General features: G+C 45.5%; 1 long non-coding RNA gene across 1 annotated transcript; it reads right to left on the bottom strand.

Annotated features, from left to right (window-relative positions):
• Positions 1–823: 823 nt before the first annotated feature.
• LOC144668987 (uncharacterized) lies at positions 824–20,959 on the bottom strand. The gene is made up of 4 exons (XR_013573578.1): positions 20,835–20,959; positions 5,937–6,063; positions 2,090–2,126; positions 824–888 (listed from the first exon to the last, which is right to left on the bottom strand). It is a non-coding gene; the product is annotated as an uncharacterized LOC144668987 (long non-coding RNA).
• Positions 20,960–21,853: the final 894 nt, after the last annotated feature.

The raw sequence follows: 21,853 nt of genomic DNA, 5'->3' as shown, positions 1-21,853 counted from the left end.
ATGCTGTTTATTTACACAAGTCACAGAGCACTAACCACAATGTGTGCTTCTCCAACCAGACCCTATTCTAAACTATTGATTTACATTGTAGCCCATGTTACACCGCCATTGGGTAACACAGTCACGTGGTCAATCTGCTCACATTCTCTTAAAGGTGTATTGCACCTCAGATTACCACAAATAGCATAGCGGTAATGTTACTGGGCTAGTAATTCAGAGGCCTGGAACAATGCTCTGGAGTCTCGAGTTCAAATCCCACCACCATAGCTGGAGGAATTTAAAGTCAATTAATTAATAAATCTAGAATAAAATACTTGTCCTATTAATGATGATGAAATTACTGAATTGGTGTAAAGACCCATCTGGCTTGGTGATGTCCTCCAGAGGAGGATTCTCACTTGGTCTGGCTTACATATGACCCACACCCACAGCAATGTAGTTGCCCTCTGAAATCGATAGGAAGCCACTCAGCTGTGTACAGCTCATCACTATCTCAAGAGCAAATTAGGAATGGGCATTAAATGCTGGCTTTGTCAGCAATGCTCACATATAAAGGTGTTAATCATTGGTTTATTTCCTTCCTTGATCTTTATATTAAGGGCATTGAGGCTGTCAAAGCTGTATGGTGAAAAACCTGCTATTTTACAGTGATGTGCAGGAACCAAAGAAAATGCCATAAAGAGACAGTGGAGGACATAATATTGGGATAAGAAAATGCAGTTTATATTCTGTAATGAGTCAGATGGCACTAAGGCAACCTTACAACCATTGGACAATGTGCCATGTCCCTTATCACAGCTTCACCTGTTGTCTCTCTAAATGATGGCCGTCGTCTGTAGACATTGGTGACCCACTGGGAGATCTCACTTCTTCCTTAATGGATGGAGACTGAAGAAAGATAAGATGCATTATTGATACAATAGACAGTGAAAACAATGGAGACATTAGCTTGAGTTTCTCAGTGTTTACATGTAGGATAATCAGAGAGAGTTCAGACTGACCCAGTTTTGGAATCAGTAAAGATCTTTCCACTCTCCAGTGCTCCCGGTGAAGTGCAGCACTCAAAAGGATTTCCTCTTGAGAAATTGGCCTGTGTACCTCAAGACTTCCCATCCATTAATTTTAACTCATGTCTCCACTCACTGACTACACACCCACAGGTTCCTGAGATTCACTCCCTTCCAATTCTGCTCCCAAGGGATCTGCAGACATTAGACTCACCCAGTGTCTATCTATCCCCAGTATGTCCCTTTTTAATGTTCTTCACTTGCCTCTACCTAATTCTCTCACTTTATTCCATCTAACCTCTTTTCTGTTCCCAAATTAAATCCCTCTGTCCCATCCTAATCCTTCTATCCTGTTTTCTACTTGGGAAAAGATGTCAACCCCAGGGATTAGTCAGTGACATGGAGCTCGTGGTGGGGGGGGAGGGGGGTGCAATCAGGTTGACCTCAAAGCATTGGGTAGTTTACTTTGTCTTGTAGATTGTGACTCAAGTGAGCTCTAGGCAGCTTCGTTCCAGGCTATCATCGACCTTCTCTTTAGTTCTCTGCATCCCCTCACTACCCTTCCCTTTCTGGCTTCTGCTCTTGCTTAAACATGTTACATTTCAAACAGTTTCTGAATAAAGGCCAACAACCTGAAACGTTAGCCCTGTTTCTCTCTCCATACATGCAGTCAGACTTGTGGAGTATTTCCAGCATTCTCGGTTTTTATTTCAGATTTTCAGCATCTGCAGTGTTTTGCTGTTATGCTGGAGTTAGTGCCAAGACTTGGCCCCACTTTATACACATACGGCGACAGGAATGGCAGCAGGAGCTGATGTGTGGGCATTAGCTCAGGAGTCTGTGCCCATCATTCCCCAGAATGCTTGTTGCTCTCAGCAATGGTGACAGTGGAGGGGCAGAGCAGAAAGCAGGATAGAGATGAGCTTTACTCTGTCTCTGCTCAGTGCTGTCCCAGCTAAGACTGCTCTTTTTGGCATTGACACCAACAGTTTAAAGCAGAGTTCAATAATACTATCATTATATACCGAGGACTCCATTCTTTGAGGGAAAGGGCAGAGATAGAATGATGTGCTGTTAATTACCTGTGTTAATTGCAGTGATGCACTTTCCTCCTCACAGCTGAAAGAAACAAGACCAAGTTAGTGTTTAGAAGTGTGCGTGAGGTCAGGGTAAATAATTCAGTGGATTCTAAGAGTAAATTGGAGAATTACTCTCCCAAGGGATGAATTATCTGATGAGACCACAGAAATCCCAAAAACGTCAAGATCCCTTACTGGAGCCCGCTCTAGATTGACAGTCTTGACCATCTTCCCAGTCTGCTGAAGAGAGCACTACATTATCTGTCTGTGTGCCGACAGGAGGAATCAGTGGGGAGCACTTCCTAACCGTCTTGTATTACATACACGGGGTTGGGGGGGAGTGGAGAAGATGCAGAGGTTGCAGCTAATGATGCACAAAGTATGAGGTGATTCATTTTGGTAGGAAGAACATGGAGAGACAATATAAAATAAGAAGTACAATTCTAAAGGGTGTGCAGGAGCAGAGGGACCTAGGTGTATATGTGCATAAATCATTAAAGGTGGCAGGACAGGTGGAGAGAGAAGTTAATAAAGCCGATAGTATCCTGGGCTTTAGTAATAGAGGCTTAGAGAAGAAGAGCAAGGAGGGTGTGCTGAACAAGCAATATCCTGGGGGTTACCATTGACCAGAAACTGAACTGGACTAGCCAAATAAACACTGTAGCTACAAGAGCAGGTCAGAGGCTGGGAATCCTGCGGCGAGTAACTCACCCCTTGACTCCCCAAAGTCTGTCCACCATCTACAAGGCACAAGACAGGATGGAATACTCTCCACTTGCCTGGATGAGTGCAGCTCCCACAACACTCAAGAAGCTCAACACCATCCAGGACAAAGCAACCCACTTGATTGACACCCCATCCACAAACATTCACTCCCTCCACCACCGACACACAGTAGCAGGAGTGTGTACCATCTACAAGATGCACTGCAGGAACTCACCAAACCTCCTTCATCAGCACCTTCCAAGCTCACGACTACTACCATCTAGAAGGACAAGGACAGCAGAGAGATGGGAACACCACCACCTGGAAGTTCCCCTCCAAGTCACTCACCATCCTGACTTGGAAATATATCGCCGTTCCTTCACTGTTCCTGGGTCAAAATCCTGGAACTCCCTCCCTAACAGCACTGTGGGTGTACCTACACCACATGGACTGCAGCAGCTCAAGAAGGCAGCTCACCACCACCTTCTCAAGGGCAGTTAGGGATGGGCAATAAATGCCAGCCCAGCCAGTGATGCACACACCCCATAAATGAATAAAACAAAAACTTGTATAGGATACTATTTAGACCTCAGCTGGAGTATTGTGCACAGTTCTGGGCACCGCATTATAGGAAGGATGTGAACACATTGGAGAGAGTGCAGAAGAGGTTTACACGAATGGTTCCAGGGATGAGATACTTCAGTTATAAAGAAAGTTTGGAGAAGTTGGGACTGTTCTCCTTGGAGAGAAGAAGGCTAGGAGGAGAATTGATGGAGGTGTTCAAAATCATGAGGGGGGCTGGACAGAGTGGATAGAGAGAAACTTACTGCTTGTAAAAGGATCAACAACAGGAGGGCACAGATTAAAAGTGATTTGCAAAAGAAGCAAATGTGATGTGAGAAAAAATATTTTCACACAGTGAGTGGTTCAGGTCTGGATTGCACTGCCTGGAAGTGTAGTGAAGGCAGATTCAATTGAGGCATTCAGGAGGGCATTAGATGATTATTTAAATAGAAACAATGTGCAGAGTTATGGAGAAAAGGCAGGAGGATGGCACTTGAGTCATGATGCTCATTCGGAGAGCTGGTGCAGACATGATGGGCCGAATGGCCTCCTTCTGCACTGTAACAATTCTGTGATCCTGTGAATTCTGTGACGTTACCTCTTTCTGGTATTCCACCTTTATAGGGCAGAATTTAGCCCTTGGTGGGTGGGTGGCCGCCGCCGGAATGGGGCCTGCCGCCATTTTGAGTGGATGGGCCAATGAAGGCCCACCTAGCGGGCTGCCCAATGGGAAGCGCCATGTGCTTCCTGTGCGGTGGGGGGGGGGGGTGGGGTGGGGGGGGCGGTGGGGATTCCCCATCTGTCCAGGTGTGCACTGCTCCCTGAGGCTAAGTGCTGTCTCAGGGAGATTACTAACAGGTAAAAAAACTCCAAAAATAGAAAAATATTAAAATTATTAACATGTCCCCCTCATGTGACAATGTCACACAAGATGAGGTTTCCTGAATAATCTGGATCCCACTGGGGTTCCTGTCCTGCCCACCAGCCTTAAGCTTGGCTGGACAGGGTCTTTAACAAGGTTAATTAGCCTGTTAATGGCCTCAATTGGCCATTGACAGGTCAGCGGGTGGACAGCTGATTTCACTGTCCACCCACCTTCCTGAAAATTTAAAGGGACCAGGATAACGTCGAGGATTCCTCCCAACGTCACCCCACATCATTTTCCCGTCGGCGAGCGGGCCCCGCCCCCAAATCGCCGATGGGAAAATCCTAGCCATAGAGCCAGTTGCATTTTAAAGTATCAGTGGGTCCACTTGGGGATGAGGATAGGCTCAGGGTAGATATTATTCAAGGATTTGCAATTCTTGGGTAAAACGAGCCCCAGTATTATAGGCTCGGGATTACCATGAATTCTTGAATCAAGGCTGCAGTGTAGAGGTGGGTGGTGGAGGGGGGAGGTGCACTGCCAGTCTAGATTGTGTGGAATGGACTGTTCTGAGATCTATGAAGCAAACAGAAGTAGTTGGATAAATACTTGAGGGAGTGGGAGACTGAAACAAGCAGGTGGATTTCAGCGATTTCCCAATCCAGATTCTCCGATGGACACATTTTATTCACTCTTATCATTTTAGATTTGGTTTCGACTTGATTTCACTTGATTTTTTGACCAGATGGAGGAAAAATTAAAACCCATAACTGGAAAGATATGAAGAGACCTCCGCCAGTGAGAGCAGGATGTCCCCAAGGGAGAGCGTTACTCTCACAACTGATGTTAACAATTTTCTAATTTCTAGAAAGTCAATTCCTTCCAAATATAACCCAACCTTTCACTTTATTAATTGTGGAAACTCAAATCAGTAAACTATAATCATAATCCACAGTAAAATCTAACGTCTACACAAATAATGTCCCGTTCCCTTGGTTATGCTGTGCCCTGACTATTGGTAAACGAACTACACACGGTCTCACCCACAAATAGCTACCCAGTCATATCCAGATGTATTATACACATCCCAACCACTGGATCAGAAATGCAGCCAGGTCCAGGATGAGGTTCAGTCCTGTCTCAAACTGATGTTTATTGTACCACTGAGGACAGGTTATTTTCAGCGGAGACGTAGGGAGGTGAGACTGAGGGTGGGTAGTGGAGCTGAGGGGTACAGTGGGGGGGGTGAGACTGAGGGTGGGTAGTGGAGTTGAGGGGTACGATGGGGGAGTGAGTGAGGGTGGGTATTGGAGTTGAGGGGTACGATGGGGGAGTGAGTGAGGGTGGGTAGTGGAGCTGAGGGGTACAGTGGAGGGTGAGACTGAGAGTGGGTAGTGGAGCTGAGGGGTACAGTGGGGGGGTGAGACTGAGGGTGGGTAGTGGAGCTGAGGGGTACAGTGGAGGGTGAGACTGAGGGTGGGTATTGGAGCTGAGGGGTTTGGTGGGGGGGTGAGACTGAGGGTGGGTATTGGAGTTGAGGGGTACAGTGGGGAGGGTGAGACTGAGGGTGGGTAGTGGAGCTGAGGGGTATGGTGGGGGGGGGTGAGACTGAGGTTTACTGGCCTTGGGGTTCCAAAGACATGGGAGGCAGAAGGGAAAGCAGGAACAGACAGGGAAGCAGAATGCAAATCCCCAACTTGTTCCCCTGACACAGACCTGGGGCTGAGTGCAGTTAATCTCTCCAGTTCCTGCTGTAGGTGTTGCTGAAGATCTCCTCGTTTTAACTCCTCCTGGCACAGTGGGCACTGCAGGAACGTAGAGCAGTCATGTGCAGCCTTAACATCTGCAAGAAAGACACACAATCGGCCATCAAACTGCACAGCCTGTCCTTCCAATCAAATCATCCATTCTGTGAAGTGTCAGTTTGGCTCAGGTTTAACACACTTTCCTCTGGGTCAGTACGTTGTGGGCTGCGTCTATATTCTATGCTGACCTTCCCCTGCAGTGCTAAGGGAGAGCAGTATATTCCTCTGAATGAGGTGTTAAACTGAGACACCATCTGCCTGTTAAAGCTACAAGCGCCGTCGGGCATTTCACTCAGCTAAAGACACAATAGAAATGCTATTTGTTCTTGTAATCCACATTGGAACATACAAATTAGGATCAGGCCATTCGGCCCCTTGAGCCTGCTCTGACATTCAATAAGATCATGGCCTCAACTCCACATTCCGCCCACCCCTGATAACCTTTGACTCTCTTGTTGGTCAAGAATCTATCTACCTCTGCCTTAAAAATATTTATTGACCCTGCCTCCACCGCTCTCTGGGGAAGAGAGTTCCAAAGACTCACTACCCCCTGAGAGAAAACATCTCTGTCTAACATGGGAGACCCCTTATTTTTAAACTGTGGCCCCTAGTTCTAGTCTCTCCTACAACGGGAAACATCCTTTCAGCATCCATCTTGCCAAGTCCCCACAGGATCTTATATGTTTCAATAAGATCACCTCTTAATCTTCTAAACTCCAATGGATACAGGCCCGACCCATCCTTTCTTTGTAAGATAACCCTCCCATTCCGGGTATCAGCCGAGTGAACCTTCTCTGAACCGCTTCTAATGCATTTAACATCCTTTCTTAAATGAGGAGACCAACATTATACACAGTACTGTACAACTGTACAAAATACATTCCTACCTTTATATTCCACTCCCCTTGCAATAAGTGACACTCTATTTGCCTTTGAAGAAGGAAGTTTGGAAGGGTGAGATCAAATGGGGCATCAGCCTATTATCAATCCAACTAATCGAAAAGTCTTCTGAAATAATTGACTGGGTAGCCAAATCTTCTTTTGTCTTCCTCTCTGATTTTCTCCATCCTCTCGAGGCGCTTGCTAAGGTACACTTCCACGGGCACCAACTACCCTCCAGTTTTTTGCCCAACTGAATATCCTTCATGTTTGAGTCCAGGCTATTCACACACATGACAGGCAGTATGGCCATACCCATATCCCTATATATTCATCACCACCTCACCAAAAGGTCAATGAGAGATATTTTATCACTCTCCACCTCACTCCCTCAATCAAGCCCTTTTTGCCACATTCTGCAGCACCTGATTATTAGGGGTTAAGTGGCATGATCCATGACCTTAGCCCCAACCTCTGCCCCTACTGCCAATCCTCCCCTTATCCCTGTTTGTGTTCCTACAAGACTGCAAGGATTTGGATCCCTCTTCACCAAGCGCCAAGCACTAGATAAAAATATCTAAAGCAGGTTGGTCAACCTTCATTACTATGGCTCCAGCCACACACTGGAGCCACATGTGGTCACATATCACCCACTGCCCACCCAGAACCAATACTTCCCACTCTATGATCGGCTGCCAATTTTCCATAGTTGCCACCCATTTACAACAGGGGGTACACCTTAAACCAATTTTGTCAGCTGTAAAGCACATTGGGACACTCTGAGGTTGTGAAAGGTGCTATCGAAATGCATGTCATTCTTTCTTTCTCAATTGACACTCAGCATCCATTGCCCGCCACCCTCTATCCATCACCAATTAATCATCAACTACAATTCACCCTCACCACCCACTGTCCATCAAGCACAATCTATCACTTAATACCCACCATCTATTACCCAACACCCACTGTCCGTCACATATGACTCACCTTCCATCATCTGTCACCTGTCACTTGCAGTGGCTGAAATGGGAAAAAGACCAGCCTAAAGAGCGATATTTGTGCCTTTGTGTTAACGTGTTCATTACATAGTGCTCCTGGGAGGGAAACATAGGAAATAGGGACAGGAGGAGGCTATTCAGCCCTTCAAACCTGTTCTGCCATTCAATTAGATCATGGCTGATCTATACCTCAACTCCATCTGCCTTTATTCCATAATGCTTGATCATTTAATCCCACAAAAATCTATCAATCTTTGTGTTGGAAACTCCGGAGGAGAAGCAGGAATTCCAGACTTCCCCCACCCTTTGTGTAAAACAGTAAAAGGCAAGTTCTAATTTGGAGATGATGCCCTCTTGATTCTCCCAGTGTTCTCACACCAAAGGAAATAGTTTCTCTGTATGTACCCCAACGAATTAGCATTTTAAAAACATCCCAAACCACAAGGAAATATAAGAGGAAGCTCTCTTAGGCTATCAGTCTGGCAAGGCTCAAGCCCCTAATTCTAGAAACTTCTACCTGATGGATTGTGCCACCCACTCCCTGGCCCATTTCAGTTACTCATTTGCGTAACTCAGGTCGTTCTGAGCACGGGCTGGCCTGTCCTTTTAGAAAGGGCGTTGGGTGCAGAATGTTACTGGCATGTCACTTCCCCTCTTCCGTATGTCCCAGCTCCCCGTTCACAGTAAGCGGCCGGAACTGGATGACAGCCGAGTGGCTGAGTGTCCCACACAGGCTGCCCATCACTAGTCATCTAAACTCGCACTCTGTAATGTCGCAGGGAGAACTGGTGCAGGAACTGGAAAGGGTACCATGCTTGGGTGGGGTGCTGGTATCCTGCTCCAGGGCAGAGGAGAAGGTACATGAATCCTACTTAAGCTATAGCTGCAACTGGCCAATGTCAACACTTCCATTCCGCCTTCCTGGCGTCTCTAACTTCTGTGATTTATAAAATATTTGGAAAATGACAAGCAATGAAGGAAGAGATGTCTCTGAAATGTGGCCTGTTTGCTCCTCACTCTTGAGCAACGCTATGCCAGCTAGTGTTGTGACAGATCAGTGTACACAGTGTAATGTCTGTGCATTACTCCTGTGTTGAGACTGTGTCCTGGAGCCTGATTTATTTCCTTTGCTTCTACAAACATTGCTTATGGCACCGCAAAAGCCACAATTCAATTATTGTTTGGAGAGCGAGGCCATTCAAAGCTGGGAAATGAGCAGCTTGACTGTCTGTTGATCTATTGGGAGCATCTGTTCACACAAGCAGCGCTGCTATAAACTGTCATTCTGCTCAATAAACAGTGGCCCACCTCCCAAGCTCCTGGGAAAAGACAATCCTGAGTGATTATCAGGTCATTACCCACATGATGACCCACACAGTCCGACAGAGGCCTGGGGCGGGCAGTGGTTGAGTCACACCATCAAACAAGGGGGGGGTGTCAGAAACCACAAACAATTCCGTTAACATTTTGGCTCCGGAATCAGTTCCGAATATTTACTATTTGATCTTAACTTTTCCATCTACACAATACTCCTTTTTAACCCATACGTGGTGTTACCACTTATCCCACTTGGCCCTCTCGACATGTCTGCTTCCCAGTACCCAGGGCTGCAGGCCTTGTTTGATCCTTGGTCTACTTCAGCCACTGTGATACTGAGCAGACAGATCACAGCATCGCCCTGTGGGTGAGTTCCTGGGATCGGTCAAATCAGGGAGTGGAAATGTAACCTGGACACTTTGTTCCAGAAAGACTGGAACCCCTCAGGAAAGGGTTTGATGTGGTCAGCGGTGGGGGACAGGGGAGTCTGACTGCGAGTGAGGCGGGTATAAGGATCAAGAAGGTAGAAGTGGAGGAGCCTCAGCCTTGGCAACTGTCCAACAGGTTCGAGGTGCTTACAGCCTGTATAGATGAGAACGCAGGCTGCAAGGTAACTGAACAAACTGACCACGGCACCATGATACGAGAAGCCATTCAAGTGGTGGGGTTTAATGGGAATGTAATGGTTGTAGGGAACATTATAGTCTGGGGGATAGACTCAGTTCTCCACAGCTGAGAGTGTGAGTCCAGACAGCTGTGTCGCCTGCAGGTTGCTAGGGTTTGGGATATCTGCTCTGGGCTGGGAGAGGAACTTGCAGTGGCAGGGGGAGGATCCAACTGTTGTTGGTACCAATGACATTGACAGGACTAGGAAAGAGGTCCTGCATAGGAAGTAGGAGCAGCTAGGAGCTAAATTAAAAAGAAGAGCCTCAGAGGTAATCTGGGTTGTCTTATGAGGAAAGGTTGGACAGGTTAGGCTTGTATCCGCTGGAATTTAGAAGAGTAAGTGGTGACTTGATTGAAACGTATAAGATCCTGAGGGGTCTTGACACGGTGGATATGGAGAGGATGTTTCCTCTTGGGGAGAATCTAGAACTAGGGGTCACTATTTAAAAATAAGGTATTGCCCATTTAAAATGGAGATAAGGCAAAACATTTTCTCTCAGAGGGTCATGAGTCTTTGAATATTTTTAAGGCAGAGGTGGATAGATTCTTGGTGAGCAAGGAGGGTGGGGTGATAGGTTATCAGGGGTGGGTGGGATGCAGATTTGAGGTAACTATCAGATCAGCCCTGATCTTATCAAATGGCAGAGGAGGCTTGAGGAGCCAAATGGCCTACTCCTGCTCCTCATTCGTATGGATGTCATCTCTGGATTATTATCTGAGCTATGAGCAAATTGGCGTTGGGTAAATAAGAATAGAGAGGTGAATGCGCGGCTCAAAGATTGGTGTGGGAGAAGTGGGTTTTGATTCATGGGCACTGGCACCAGGACTGGGAAAGTGGGAGCGGTATCTTTGGGATAGTCTTCACCTGGACTGTTCTGGAACCATTCTTCTGATGAGTTGTATAACTAGGGCAGCAGAGAAAGTTTAAAACTGAATAGTTGGGGGAAGGGGTCATGTGAGAGGAAATGTGGTGAGACAAAGGGAAACAATCAGTTACTAGAGCAAGGTTGTGATTTAGGAAATGATAAACAAGAAAGGGCAAAACATACAAACTTAACAGTGCACTAGCAGATAAGGTCAGAGATTGCAAAAATGATAAAAAGACAGAGTTAAAGGCTTTGTATCTGAATGCATGCAGCATTTGTAACAAAATGGATGAATTGTTAGCACAGATAGAAATAAATACCTGATAGCCTTTACAGGGATATGGTTGCAAGGTGACCAGGCTAGGACTTGAATATTGAAGGGTACTTGACATTTCAAAAAGACAGGAAGCTAGGAAAAGGTGGTGGGGTAGCTCTGTTAATTAAGGATGTCATTAGTACATTAATGAGGAGTGACCTTACCTCAAAAGAGCAAGATGTAGAATCAGTTTGGGTAGAGATAAGAAATAGGAAAGGTAAGAGGTGGGACTAGTTTATATGCCTCATAATAGTTGCACTGTAGAACAGAGTATACAGGAAGGAATAAATGGGGCATGTAAGAAAGGTACAACAACAATCATGGGTGAATTTAATCTACCTGTGGATTGGGTGAATCAGGCTGGCAAAGGTAGCCTGAAAAATGAGTTCATTAGACAGTATTTGGGACAGTTCCTTAGAGCAGTATGTTCTATAGCCAACTAGGGAGCAGGCTATTCTAGACCTGGGAGTGCACAATGAGACAGAATTAATCTATAACCTCATGGTAAAGGATCCCCTAGGTGACAGCGATCATAACGTGATGGAATTTCACGTTCAGTTTGAAGGGGAGAAGTGAGAGTCTGAGATTGGTGTGTTAAACTTAAATAAAGGCAATTAAAAGGGTGTGAAGGCAGAGCTAGCTAAAGTGAACTGGGAAACTAGGGCTAAAAGGTAAGTCTGTAGATTTGCAATGACAGACTTTTAAGGAGATATTTAATAACAGAAATGGCGACTGAGAGTTGGAAGTCCCGCCTCCAGCCAATGAACACTCATTGGAGCAGCAAATGGCTGTGGGGCAGCCAATATGGACAGAAGTGTGTTTGCTGCTGACTCCCCAGATGGTGGTAAGGGAAACTCTGCCTTCTGAAATATCCTGGCCAAGGTCTTTCTTTGCAAGCAATGGTGGAGATTTGGTTGCCAATGATTTATGTCACTTTTCACTGTGGCTCATGTCCCTCCCCCCACTCGTCCCTGCACCTGAAGATCAGAAAGCCCAGTTTCAAATCCTGATTCGTGCCAAGGGCACAATTAGGCGGCTCGAACTGGTTTCAGTACTCAGGCAGAGAAACACCAGCCTTCGTTCCCACTCCTGGTGACCACAGTGGGAATTGCAGATGTGTGGACAGGGTAAGGCTTGACTGGTGATGCCCTTCATGGTTGCACAGCCGGCCAACACTATCCAGGCGGTGAGACCTTGTGGTCCAGCGATAGTCAGTACCTTCAGGAGATGGTGAGAAGACCGACAGAGCCATCGTATTTCGGTTTGTTTTCCTGGTGACGCTATTAATTGCCTGCTCTTGTTTGATTTTGTTGAAGTCGAATTTGAAAGAATGTTGACAATGGGTTCATTTGGCAGCAGCTGGGGCTGGTTTTAAAAAAAAACACAAATCCCACAACTTCCACAATTCCTGTAAACTCCCCATCTCCACTCGTGCAAATAGCTGTTTTCGCTGGATCAGTGTGAGTGTGAGCTTGTGAGATTGATCAACCCATCTGCTGTTACACCACTCCAATCTCCATAGGAGAGAAAGGGACTTGGAGAGGCTTCAGAGAGACAGCTGGTTGCATTATAATAACTACCATTTGAAAGGATTGCCTTCAATAGGCCACCAGAACCTCTTTCAATTGTCCGTTTGCTTTTGAATGGCCTTAATTAGTCACAGATCATTGACTTCTGCTTAGAGACATGTTAAGCCTGTACTATATATGCCCTGGGATTAATCACACAGCATTGCCTCCTACCCCACACACTGTTTAACTATTCCGCTGCCATCCAAACTCCTTTCCTCCCTCAATCCTCCCTCCCTTCTGTAATCTTTAAAGCCTTAATGCCCTGATTTAGCATCCCCAAACCACTTCTCTGCTACTCTTCAAACCTCCTGCCCTATAGGCCCCGGCCCTCAATCAATGCTTTCATTTTATTAGAGAAGATTCAATTAAGAGGAGATTTGATGGAGTTGTTCAGCATCATGAGGGGGTCTGTCAGAGTAGAGAGGGAGAAAGTGTTCCCATTGGCAGAAACGTCAAGAGCGAGAGGAAGGAAGTGTAATGTAAATGTAAAATGTAAGCTACAGGACGCTGATTTAAGGTGTGTGGCAAAAGAACCAAACGCAACATGACAAAAAAATCCTTTTGCAATGCACTGCCTGAGAGTGTGGTGGAGGCAGATTCAATCATGGCCCTCAGATTGGTATCTGGAGAGAAAAAAGTATTGCTATATGGGGAAAAGGCAGGGCTGGCATGGACACAATGGGCTGAATGGCCTCCTTCTGTGCTGTAACCATCCTGTGATGCTATAATTCACGGGACGTGGGCATCGCTGGCCAGCATTTATTGCCCATCCCTAGTTGCCCTTGAGAAGGTGGTGGTGGGCCACCTTGTAGAAGCACTGCAGTCTGTAGCTACACCCACAGTGCTGTTAGGGAGTTCCAAGATTTTGACCCAGCAACAGTGAGGAAACAGTAATGTAGTTTCAAATCAGGGTGGTGCACGAGTTGGAGGGCAACTTGGTGGAGGCGGTGTTCCCATGCGCCTGTTGCCCTTCTTCTTCTTGTTCTAGAGGTTGCAGGTTCGGAAGGGCTGCCAAAGAATTTTCCCCATAAAACAGACAGTATTTGCCCAGACCCCAGTATAATTCTCCCTCTTGTCCCTCCCTCACCTTTCTCTTCATTCTTCTAGCCAGGTACTGGTCTCCCAGGAAAAACATTAAGTCTCAACCACCTTGCCCATCCCCACTTGTTGGCCTTCACCAGCATTCAGACAGATGGAATCAAAAGAAGAGGAAGGAATTGCATTGATTTAGCACCTTTCATGACCTCGGGGCGTCTTACGTCCAATGGAGCACTTTTTGAAGTGTAGTTACTGCTTCCGTGTAGGGAATGAGGAGGATTTTACCTCAGGAAAGGACACAAAGTCCCGTCAAGACTGCATCTTTTTTTAAAAACATTAATCACCTGGCATTGTATTATGAGCAGCAGCGATATATTCACCAAAAACCGATGGAGTCTGATGGGATACTCTCAGCACTCAACTGGAAGGGTGCAGCAAATCACCAAGGTTATTTCTACACCAGTTCCCAACCCTGCTACCTCATAGTGGACTCATAGACTCATTGATGTTTACAGCACAGGAGGAGGCCATTCGGCCCATCATGCCCATGCCAGTCAACGGAGACCTGACTACAATAATCCCATTTTCCAGCGCTTGGCCCTTAGCCCAGGAGGCTATGGCAATGCACCCAGAAGAGGAATTCCAATGGGGAGGGTGGGGGTGGGGGAGGGTGGAGGGGGGGTTGGGTAAGAACCCCAAGTTACACCCCCTCTTACCTTGCTCATATATTACATTTCCTTCATCATCCGTGGGTCAAAATCCTGGAATTCCTTCCTTGTTGTGGGAGCACCATTAGCAGTGGTTCAGGGAGAAGGCCAACCATCACTACCACCACCTCCTCTGGGCAACTAGATAAGGGAAATGTAAGCATTCTTCACCAGTGTGACCCATATCTTGGGTGCAAGTCATTGAAAACTCACCTCAGCTGGTGTCTATGGGATCTTGCTGTGTGCAAATTGGCTGGGCTTGTGCCTATGTGGCAGTGACTGTAAAGCATTTTGAGGTGTTATGAGGATGTGAGAGGTGCTTTATTTTTTCATTCAGCCTTGGGGTGTATCGCTGGCAAGGCCAGCACTTATTGCCCACCCCTAATTGCCCTTGAGCAGGTGTTGGTGAGCTACCAAGCAAGAGGTTTGCTGGGCCATTTCAGAGGGCAATTAAGAGTCAGTCACGTTACTGTGGGTCTGGGGTCACATGTAGGCCATGCCAGGTAAGGATGACAGATTCCCTGCTCTGAAAGGCGCTATAACAATTCAGTGGTTTCAGTGTCATCATTATGGAGACTATTAATTAATTGAATTTGAATTCCACCAACTGCCCTGGTGGGATTTGAACTCATGTCTCCAGAGCATTAGTCCAGCCTCTGAATTACTAATCCAGTAACATTACCACTATAAATAATAATTTTGCTGATTTTTGGAATACCAATGACAGGTATAATAGAAATTACTGACAAAACATTATATTTGGCCCTTTGACCATACATGTGGCAATATTTCAGCTGCTTCCCCAATGTACTGGCAATAAGGGTGATGTCTGGTGTAGTATTAAACCATACCACCCAAATCTACTAGGATTGATCTCTAGTCCAAGTTGAGTTCACTGATCTCAGTCAGACTGTAGATGGGTTAATACCAGCGATTCAGTGCTCTGGCTTAAAGAGAGAGGAATCAACTGTATTCTTTCTCCTTACCTCTGCCCTGTGAGCCTGTTGGACAGTTTACATGCACCATTATCAGGTCAAGATGGAATTAGACTTGGTGATGATGGCCTCCTGGCACTCCAGATGGGGTACAGGAGGACCTTTTGCTGCTTTTGACCCATCCCTCTTGCAAGAATTTGCACTTCGGGCAAGGGGGCAGTAAAATATTAAAGAGTATATTTGAAATGATTACAAGGTAACCCAACCAGCCAGATGAGAGACAGAACGAAGAGAGACCAAAATGGAACGGAACTTTTTCAGCTAACTATTGGCAGCTTTTAGAACTCAATACTTGGTGCTGATAAAGTGGGAAAAAGACTTAGATATTCTCTGGAATAAGGGTTGGAATAAAGTGTTTTTTTTTTAATTGAAATGTGTTGTCTCATTTGGTATTGGTATTAAACCAATAGGAACACACAGCCTGCACAGAGAGCTATTGCTAACCAGCCTATTCCTGACCTTTAACCTTTCCTGCTGTCCACTAATTAGTGTAAGACAATTAAAAATCAAATAAATTTAGGATACAAGAGTCCCGTTTTAGCAAAACAATTAGTGATATTCATAATTAGCAAGCAGCTAACAAAATTGTCCCCTTGAATGGGCAATTTCTGAGAATGTCGCTTTCTCACTGGTTAAGAGTATGAAGGAGTTATTCCCTTTATTAGTTCAACGTTCAGGCCCTTTAGATGGAATGTTTAAGATTTAAACAGGAGTCTCTCGTTTCTCAAGCTTGATCCTAAAACTGCTTTGTTTGAGGACAACTGGAGGTTAAAATGGTGCAATGATTGGGGTCTATGTGTACCTAGTAAATTAAAAACCAGCCCGCGAATCCAGAACAAAAAGGTCCACACTGCTTGAGGACAGCATCCTACTTGAACATCAATCAGGAGCAGAGAAAAGCATTAAAATAATCAACATGCATTTTAACATTAACAGCTCATCTCCTCCCCATCATCCAGCCCACCCTGCTACCAGCTGGCCCTTACAATGCACCATAGACCCCACCCCCACCCCCACCAACCCCCCCAACCCCACCTCCTCCTCCTCCTCTCAGTCTCTGCCTTTATTTCCATAAGAAAAGGAAGAGACACAAATAAAAGGACAAAGAGGGTGTGAAAGTGACCGGAGGAACTGACAGGGCCAATACGAGAAATCCCACTGCTCACACTGACCTCCAACAGGTCAAATTCTGTTCTTTACCTCATATCATTAGTGCTGCCCAGGAACCCCCATCTGGGTGGCCAAGTTCTACACTGTAGCATGTTACACAGGAAGAGGCCACTCAGCCCCTCGAGCCTGTTCCACCGTTCCATTAGGTCACGGATGATCTGTAGCTTAACTCCATTGCCTGCTATGACTCCGTAACCCTCAATACCCTTACCTAACAAAAATCTATCAATCTCACTTTTGAAATTGACCTGCCCCTCACCCCAGCCCCCATGGCTTTTTAGGACAGATCTCTGCTCCTCTTCACATGACGAAGAGCTCCCTGAACAAGCCTAGCTCCAATCCTAAGGGTGCACCTCCTCCACTCTTCTGGACTCGTCCAACCAAAGAAAATACTTTCTCAATATTTGTCCTAACAAATCTTATAATCATCTTAAGCACCTCAATTACATCTTCAATTCACCAGGGAATATAAGTCTAGATAGTGCAACCTGCTCTCATAATGTTACAATCTCCTAGAGACCAATAACTTTCAGTTAATAGCTGGAAGAAGGACATGTCAAGGTTTCGCATTTTAAGACATTTAATATAACAAATGAATACAAACACTTTTAACTAGGCACTACCTTTGTATTCTTTAGACCACAGAGTCTAAAATAATCCTCCTCCTCCCACCCCTTTTTATTCTTAGTCCAACCGAAAAACCACACTTCACAGGTATACCTTACACTGTCCTTTACATAGTCATTCAGTTTTCCCAGAATCGATCCAAAATGACTCTTAGCTCACGAAGGTTTATTCCTGTTCTTTTCTGTTCTCATCCTGGCAACTAGCAATCTTAGAATTGTCTTTCACACTGAGGCTTTCTTTTCCTGGACACTATCCTTCTAGCCCAAGCTAGGTGACTCTTCCAGCCTAGTCTTAAATCCCCACAAGTTTGGTCTTTTGGATCTGAGCGCAAGGTTTCACCTGCACTCCTGCATGGTAAACCATAGAGACCTTTGTGGTCTCTAGTTGCTCCCTCCTGAATTGAGGCAGACTCTAAACGCTGATATTCAGTGATATTCTAAGAAGGCTTGTAACCTGATCTTTGCAATGGTTTCCTCTGCATCCTTCCCCACCACAAAGTGTATCACTTGGACCTTTTAGCTAGGTAGAAATGCTAATTACCTACCCTTGAGAGCCCAACTGTCTTTCACCTTGGGACCTAATGAACAGTTCCATTCATAACCATAACCATTCACAACCTGACATTCAACACTTCTCTGGGACTTTGCAGACTCAGTCTCCATGGTTAACACCCAGGCTGCTGCCATTGTCTCCATGGGTGGAATTTTTATGGCCCCTCCCGCCGGTGGGATTTTCCAGTCCCGCCGAGGTCAATGGACTTTTGAACAGCTCGCCACATTTCACAGCCCCACCCCCGCAACAGCGCAGCCATAAAATCCTGCCCCATGTGTAAATACCTTGCACCTTCTCCTCAATAAAACAATCTAAGCCTCCCTTTGTTCCCTCACACTCAAACCACCCAGGCCTACCGCCAGGCAGACTTCAGAAGACGTCAAATGACCACCTTCATTTTACCTTAAATTAATTTAATTAAAATGAATTACATTTAAACTTTAAAATGATGAAAGACCTCTATTTGGCCATCCCTTGGCCTTCTCTTTCACCCTTTCCTGATGGGTATAATCTCGCAGTTCTGGCATTATCCTTGTCAATATTTTTTGCTCCCTCACCAGTGACCTCTAAGTCCTTTCTGTAATATGGTGACCAGAACCATATACAGTACTCCAAATGTGATCAGTTGTGGTCCAATACAAATTTAGCATAACTTCTCTTCATGAAATTCTACCATCTAGAAATAAGCCCAACGCCTTTTGTCTTTCAGATGAGAAGTTAAACCCAGGCTCCATCTGCCCTCTCGAGGGGGATGTGGAAGCTCCCATGTCCCTATTTCAAAGAAGAGCAGGGGAGTTCTCCCCGGTGTCTTGGCCAATATTTATTCCTCAATCCACATCACTTAAAACAGATGATCTCGTCATTATCACATTGCCATTTGTGGGAGCTTGCTGTGCGCAAATTGGCTGCTACATTTCCTACATTACAACAGTGACTACGCTTCAAAGGTACTTCACTGGTAGTAAAGCACTTTGGGACATCCAGAGAGGCGCTATACAAATGCAAGTCTTTCTTTTATTGCGTGGATTGCTCTTGGTATGGCCTTAGTGTAACTTTCAGTAATTTATATATTCGTATTCCCTTTGTTACTGTACCTCATTTAGATTCTTAGTTCCTATCTGATCTTAATCAATATATACCAAACACTATCAGTGCTGATACCAATCACCATCGGTATACACTGATCCCATTTGGCTCTCTGCCCTCTAACAACAGGAAGCTAAAGCCATTAGGTCAGTTCCAACAAACTGAATTGTCCATTAAAACCCTATGTTCTCATTAACAGGCACCTTATTCAATTAACTATAAAACAGTGTTTTCCTGTGTGACTTAAAGCTGTAAGTAAATTGCAAACTGTTGTAACTGACAGGCTGATCCTGCAATTGAATACAAAAATGGTGGTTTAGCTTTACTAAACCATCCCACTAATCCCTCGAATGTCAGGGACTTCAATCAGCAAGTCTTCAAATGCAAAGTTAGCTCCGCACTGAAGAGTTTCGGAAATAAAAGCGGAGGCTGTGTGGTGGGGGGAGGAGGTCTGAAAATGAGACAAGCCACATTAGCAGATGAGAGTCCTCCTCTAACAGCAATCATCTGTGTGGGGACTGCCCTTGGATACAGAGGCTGCATCCTGAAAGGCAACCTGCAGAGCTACAGGAACCCAGCCAGTCACCCCTCTCACAGCCAATTAACAACATAACAGACTTACATGAGAACAATCCCCCACAACAAATGGGCCTCATTTCACACTTAACACAATCTGTGTCCGATCTGGACAGGACAAAAGAATTTCAATGATGAGGATCTCGCCTGTGGGTCTGACACAGGGATGAGGCTGGGAGCATACTTTCTATCACTGACATGAATATTTCTTTAACTCATTCATGGCCGCAAGATATTCAGTCCTCAGTTCAAAACCTCAAAGTTATGGGGAAAATCAAATAGGAAGTCCATCTATACCGCATGAAACCTTCCAAGATAGGAATGCTGTTTCCTTTTACAAAATCAGTCAAAGGTTAACTGTATATTCATATAAATACATACTACGTTGTTGTTGTTGATGAAAGCCAATTAAAAAACAGATGAAGATTATCATTCGGGCAACTATAATTGCAACAGATTCATGTGTGCCGACATCTACAGATGCTAGAGTAGGTAAAGAAAGCTAACTTAAATTTATATAGCATCATTCGCAACCCCAGGATGTCCCAATTACAGCCAAAGAAGTAACGTAGGGAACAACGCAGCCAATTTGCACACAGCAAGGTCCCACAAACAGCATTGTGATTTAATGGCCAGCTAATATGTTTTAATGATGTTGGTTGAGGGATAAATATTGACTGGGACACTTGGAGAACTCCCCTGTTTTTCTTCAAACAGTTGGATCTTTAACATCCACCTGAGAGGGCGGAGGGGGTTTAAGGTCTCATTGAAAGATGGCACCTCTGACAGTGCAGCACCCCCTCAGTACTGCAATGGAGTGCCAACCTAGATGATGTGCTCATGTCTCTGGTGGGGGGGGGGGGGGGGGGGGGGGGGATGAACCATGGTTGACACTAAGAGTAGAGTGGCCTACTATGGTTGAAGTTCTCATCACATGGCCTCCCGGACTCCTGCCTCATGGTGAGCTCTGGGTTTCTATGAAGGTTCTGTGACCCATTGTCAAGTGACACTTGCCCACACAAAGAAATAAAACTACAGGCCCAAATACTTCCAGTTAACTTTGTGGGTCTTGCTCATGCAACATGGAAGGCCAGATAAGGCTACCTCCAAATATCAATCCATTATCTTCATTTTCTAGACAGCAAGAGAGATTTGAGGGAGTCGCATTGAAACTCAGCTCAGTCAACCTGACATGGTTGGCCATAGAGGCAGGAATTGCCAGGTTAAACGTAGGCAATGGGTAAGTAGGTTGCAAATGGACCGTGTGATGTACTGAACTGAGCATTTCCTTGTAGTATGAGTACTATGTACTATGAGTTCCCCTCATAGTGAGAGGGATGCAGCATCTCACTAGCTTGAGCACCCAAAAATACCTTCAACCCAATTAACCACACTGTTCTCTTAAAACCAAATTACAAGTAAAGCAATGAATGCTCTTTCCTTACTTTTATTCCTGTCGTGCTGGGAGTTTTTCCATGGAACGTCAGAATTGGACGTGATTCCCGGTCCTCCTGCTGTGTCCCGTTTTGCAGCTGTTGGGCAGCCTGTGGAATTGTGAGCCCGATATTTCTTTAAGTCCCGGTCCGAGGCAAGATATCTGATCTGAGGAGGCTCTACGCTCGGAAGGTGCTTCATTCTCTTTGAGGCCAGGTACGTGGGCCGGAAACGCTCGACCTCCTGATAAGGTGGGAAGGACTGGAGCGCAGCATATCCCAGCATGCTAAACTGTGGGTGCAGATGCAGGAGCGGGACGGGATACTCTACATTGGACCGGTCCGGCTGATGGTACATGGGTGCCAATGTGTAGGAAGGACTCAGGAAAGGAACCTGGCCTTTGTCCATCGTGACTGGCACCGCAAAGGTTCGGGGCTGCTGGCAGAAGGTGGCAGTACCTCTGGTGTTTTCTGCTGCTGTAGACGCCAACACCATCAGTGCTGGGGTTGTTAAGGAGTTCAGCAGCCCAGGTGAATTGTCCATCTTTAATTCCTCACGTTTCTCAGAGTTCCCTAGGAATGATAATCCAGCGTTAATAGTTGCCTGCGGTTCCTGTTTCTTTCATAAATGCACCACATAAAAAATCTTCAATCATCTCTGCTTAGTGGAATTGTACATTTCAAAGTTTTCTCCCAGTTTGGACATTTGAGCCTGATTTTAACACACTGTAAACGCATGGGTTTTGAATCAGTTAAATCTCGCTCCAAATGTCCAAACTGGAGTTCCGCCTTACTTAGGAATACTGTATGTTTGTTGTATACTCAAGAGGTCTGTTGTATATATTGAAAGCCTATACTTCGTCTTGACTACTTGATCTACATACTGAATACACTAGGTGCCTGTGTTATATCCTGGCTTCCTGTGCTATATTGGTTTTTCAGCATTCCAAAGCTGAAAATGTGGTACAAACACTGAACCATAGGAACAGGGGGAAGTCATTTAACTCCTCGAGCCTGTTCCACTACTCAAT

The sequence above is a fragment of the Cetorhinus maximus genome, chromosome 28 (assembly GCF_964194155.1).
Source record: "Cetorhinus maximus chromosome 28, sCetMax3.hap1.1, whole genome shotgun sequence".
NCBI lineage: Eukaryota > Metazoa > Chordata > Chondrichthyes > Lamniformes > Cetorhinidae > Cetorhinus > Cetorhinus maximus.
The sequence above is the reverse complement of the archived record's forward strand: the minus strand, read 5'-3'. Positions and strand labels throughout refer to the sequence as shown.